Here is a 5337-nt window from a genome sequence, read left to right on the forward strand (position 1 = left end):
AAGGAGAAGCACTGTGCTGCAAACGCCGAGTAGCTACCTAGTCAACTCCAAACAGCCTGCTCAAAGCATATCAACCCTCGCTAGTGTGACCTGAGACTCCTGAATCTGCACACAGAGGTGCAGGGAGTAATGTGAGTGCGCCAACTCAGTAAGTAATAAAAGTAAAGGCAGCTGAGCAACAAGAAAACGCGTAATACAGAACAAAATGCTACAACGAGGCAATAAAAAAATAACACAATACAGTAAACAGTAAGAACTCATAAAACTTCTTAGTTCAGTAAAACCATTTTTCAAAACATCTTTTAGCAATTCAAATGAGTGAATGAAAACAAGTATAAAGTATTGAAACACAAACAGCCCCTCGGGCAAAAATACCAATAGAACCAGCCCCTCGGGCTATCTCACAATCACTCGTATCAGCCCCTCGGAAAACAACATGGAACAACATCAGCCCCTCGGGCTATATCACATCAGAAACTGGATACCCGCGCTCACTGGGGGTGTACAGACTCCGGGAGCAAAAGTAATCCATCTCGTAGCATAATCAACTGGCTCTCGGCCTCATATAAATCACAAGGCACCTCGTGGCATAATAAATCTGGCCCTCGGCCTCTCATATATCTCAATCAGTACCACATGCTGCGGCATGCAGCCCGATCCCATAGTAACCTCACAAGACAAGCCCTCGGCCTTAATCAGTCAGAATCTCACAAGCCACTCAGGAACCAGTAAAACATAATGCTCAACCCAAAATAATATTTAAAATACCAAAAACGAGTAAAGATGGTTGCATTGTGAAAGACAGTAGAGTATAGGAAGACTGATTACAAATACTAAGTCGAAATAGTGAGGAATAGCAGAAAAATCTTGGCACGAAGCCCAAATATGGCATTTAGCCCGAAACATGATAATAGTAAGCAGTTTTCAATCAAATACACAATTAAACAGTCACATGGGACGGACTAAGTCACAATCCCCAACAGTGCACGACCCCACGCTCGTCACCTAGCGTGTGCGTCACCTCAAAATAGCACAACGATGTGAATTCCGGGGTTTCATACCCTCAGAACAACATTTACAATCATAACTTACCTCTATCCGATCCAATCTCTAGCCCGCGATGCCTTTTCCTCTCATCTCGGCCTCAACTCGCGTCGAGTCTAACAAAAATCAGAATCACAACGTCAAAATATGCTAAGGGAACGAAGCCCATGCAAAAATAATGAAAATACGACACGAATCCCGAAATTATTCAAAATCGACCCCCGGGCCCACATCTCGAAATCTGACAAAATTAACATCAGTGGAACCCTCATCTTCCCACGAGTTCATGCATATCAAATACTTCAAAATCCGACCACAAATGGCCCCTCAAATCCCTAGATTTAGGTCTCCAATTCCCAAGCTCTAACTTCTAATTTTCAGGTTTATTTTCCACAATTTCCATGATTAAATAGGTAGAAATCACATTAGGATTGAGTATTAAGTCCAAAATTCTTACCTCCAAGTGTTCCTCCTTGATTCCCTCTTCAATCCTCTCCAAAAAGCTCTAAAAACGCACAAAAATGGAGGAACTTAGGTTCAAAATCGCGGAACAAGCCTTTTAAACATTCTGCCCAGTCATTTCAAATCCTTCTTTGCGAACGCGGTCCAAGCCTCGCGTTCGCGAAGCACAACCTAACGTTGACCACATTTTCCTTCTTCGCGAACGTGTCTGCTCTCTCGCAAACGCGATGCTTCCTGACTCCAACCCTTTGCGAACGTGGCTCACCTCTTGCGAACGCGTAGTTCAATGACCCCAGCCCTTCGCGAAAGCGGAACCTCCCTCGCGAACGTGAAGGACAAATCTTCAGCCTTACTTGCTAACCCTCCGCGAACACAAAGCCCACTCGCGAACACGAAGGCCAACTGGTCTGCAACACACACAGCAGATTTCTGTAACTTTTCACAACTTGAAATGGTCCGTTTAACCATCCGAAACTCACCCGAGGCCTTCGGGACCTCAACCAAACATGCCAACCAATCCCATAACATCATTCAAACTTGTTCCAACCTTCGGAATGCTCAAAAAAAAATCAAAACACCAAATTTGCATCGGATTCAAGCCTAAGAATTCTAAAAACTTCTAAATTCCGCTTTCGATCAAAAAGTCTATCAAACCATGTCCGAATGACCTAAAATTTTGCACACACATACCAAATGACACAATGGACCTACTTCAACTTCCGGAATTCCATTCCGACCCCTATATCAAAATCTCACCTATCAACCGAAAAATGCCAAAATTTCAATTTCGCCAATTCAAGCCTAAACCTTCCACGGACCTCCAAAATACATTCTGATCACGCTCCTAAGTCCCAAATCACCTAACGGAGCTAACCAAATCGTAAAAATTCCAATCTGAGATCATATGCTAACAAGTCAAAACTTGGTCAAAACTTTCAAATTTTAAGCTTCAAACTGAGAATTGTTCTCCCAAATTTATTCCAATTACCCTGAAAACCAAAGCCGAAGATTTACATAAGTCATAATACATCACACTGGGCTAGTCATGCCCGAGAACTGGCGAACGAAGTGCAAAAGCTCAAAACGACCGGTCGGGTCGTTACAGAGGCTTATGCACTCCTTGCATAAACATTCATATGTGTGCTCGTGGAGTGGAGAGAATGACAACCAGTGTTTCAGAGAAGAAATGAATTATGTCAATAATTTTAGAGGTCTGAGGCAAGGTGGGCAGCAATGGGGACCAACATCAAACTATCGGTACAGACCAAACCAGCCACAGCACAACCCCAATCCAGGAGGAGCACTACCACAAGGCCAAGTCGTGCCTTATCAAAGGCAGCAGGGCTATAATCAGCAGCACCAACAAAAGTTGGCGTACCAACTACCTCATCAACAGTAGGATAGTAGCATGATCGAAATCAGGGGTATGCTGCAACAACTCATTGGGACAAATGGAAAGATGCAAGATAAGTTAGCTGCACATGATTCAGCAATCAAAGGCATTGAAACTCAATTGGGACAGCTACTTTGGCCTTGAACAATCGCCCACAAGGAACATTTCCTGCAGATACAAACATTAATCCAAAGGAGCAGAACCCAAATCAGCTCATGGCAGTCAGTCTTAGGAATGGGAGAGATTTAGACAGGGAACAAGAAGTTGCTCAATCTAGGAGAGAGACAACGCCGAATACTCCAGCTACCCCAGTTACATTAGCGACAGATGAGTCGGCAGAGCTCACCGAGGTTGTAATCGAGCAGCACAAGTTGACAAGGGTAAGGAGAAGGAAGGTGAACAACTCCCAGAACATGTAGTAGAAAAAGCTTCCAGCAAAGAAAAGACACAAAGCAGTGGGCAGAGGCTGATTCCTGCACTATTCCTTCATAGGTTGGCAAAGCAAAAGAAAGATGATCAATACAGGAAATTTATGGAAATGCTTAGAGAAATTCAATTGAATATTCCACTGATGGATGCTTTGAGGGAAATGCCAGGGTATGCAAAAATGATGAAGGACCTGATGCCGCGAAAATTTGACTTCCAGGACTGGTCCATTGTAACTCTAACGCAGACCTGCAGCGCGATAGTGACAAGGCCTATGGCTCAAAAGGTGTCTGATCCAGGTAGTTTCACTATTCCATGCACCATTGGGAGTTATGCTTTTGCTAAAGCATTGTGTGACTTGGGATCCAGTATAAATTTGATGCCCTTGGCAATCTATACAAAACTGGGCATCGGCAGAGCTAGACCGACCTCAATGTTGCTGCAACTGGCTGATCACACAGTCAAAAGACCGACAGGAATTCTTGATGATGTGCTTGTTCAAGTGGGAAAATTTGTATTCCCTGCAGACTTCGTCATTCTTGACTGTCAAGTGGATGAAGAGATACCAATCATTCTGGGCAGGCCGTTTTTAGCCACTGGGAGAGCATTTATTAACTGTGAGACTGGAGAACTGAAAATGAGGTTGAACAATGAAGAGATAATATTCAATGTTCAACAATCTATGGGCAGACCCAGCGAATCTGCAAATTGCTCACTAATGGAGGCTGTAGATGTAATACTACAAGAGGAGGATAAGACTATTAATGTCAGGGATCCGTTGGAAGCCTGCTTGATGAATCTAAAAATGTGGATGGTGAGGAGTTGGCAGAGTGGGTCATGGCTCTTGAAGGTCAAGGTATCTCGAAAAGGGAACCCGAGTTCGAGCCCCTACACTTAGAAGAAAGAATAACACCACCTGCGAAACCATCGATAGAGGAGCCACCACAGTTGGACCTGAAACCGCTTCCAACGCATCTCAGTTACGCTTTCTTAGGGCCTAATTCTACTTTACCTGTAATTATATCATCCGGTTTTCTAGCTGTGCAGGTAGAGCAACTCCTACAGGTGTTACAAGAATGTAAGACTGCTATCGGTTGGACCATGGCAAATATCAAGGGTATCAGCCTAGCTTTTTGTATGCACAAGATTCTCTTGGAAGAAGGGCACAAACCTTCCAGAGAACATCAACGAAGGTTGAACCCGAATATGAAAGAGGTGGTGAAGAAGGAAGTGATCAAATGGTTAGATGCGGGTATTATCTTCCCCATTTCTGACAGCAATTAGTTCAGCCCTGTTCAGTGTGTGCCGAATAAAGGAGGAATGACGGTCGTACAAAATGAGAATAACGAGTTGATCTCGACTCGTACTGTCACGGGATGGCAGATTTGCATGGATTATCAGAAATTGAACACAGCCACCCGGAAGGACCATTTTCCTTGCCATTCATTGACCAAATGTTGGACAGGTTGGCTAGGCGATCTCACTTCTGTTTCTTGGATGGATATTCGGGGTATAATAAGATCTCAATAGCCCCCGAAGACAGAGAGAAAACATCATTCACCTGTCCGTATGGCATCTTTGCCTTTCGGAGAATGCCTTTTGGACTTTGTAATGCACCAGCTACATTCCAGCGGTGTATGTTAGCCATTTTCACAGACATGGTTGAAGACATTATGGAGGTATATGGATGATTTCTCTGTGGTGGGGGATTAATTCGAGGACTGTCTTCAAAGTTTAAGAAGAGTGCTCAGAAGATGTGTGGAGACAAATTTAGTGCTGAATTGGGAGAAGTGCCATTTTATGGTACAAGAAGGGACAGTCTTGGGGCATCGAGTGTCCAGCAAAGGAATTGAGGTTGACCATGCTAAGGTTGACGTGATTGAGAAGTTGCCACCGCCCACTTCGGTCAAGGCAGTGAGAAACTTCCTTGGACACGCCGGGTTCTACAGGCAATTCATAAAAGATTTCTCTAAGATTGCTAACCCTTTATGCAAACTCCTTGAAAAGGATCA

The sequence above is a fragment of the Nicotiana attenuata genome, unplaced genomic scaffold (assembly GCF_001879085.1).
Source record: "Nicotiana attenuata strain UT unplaced genomic scaffold, NIATTr2, whole genome shotgun sequence".
NCBI lineage: Eukaryota > Viridiplantae > Streptophyta > Magnoliopsida > Solanales > Solanaceae > Nicotiana > Nicotiana attenuata.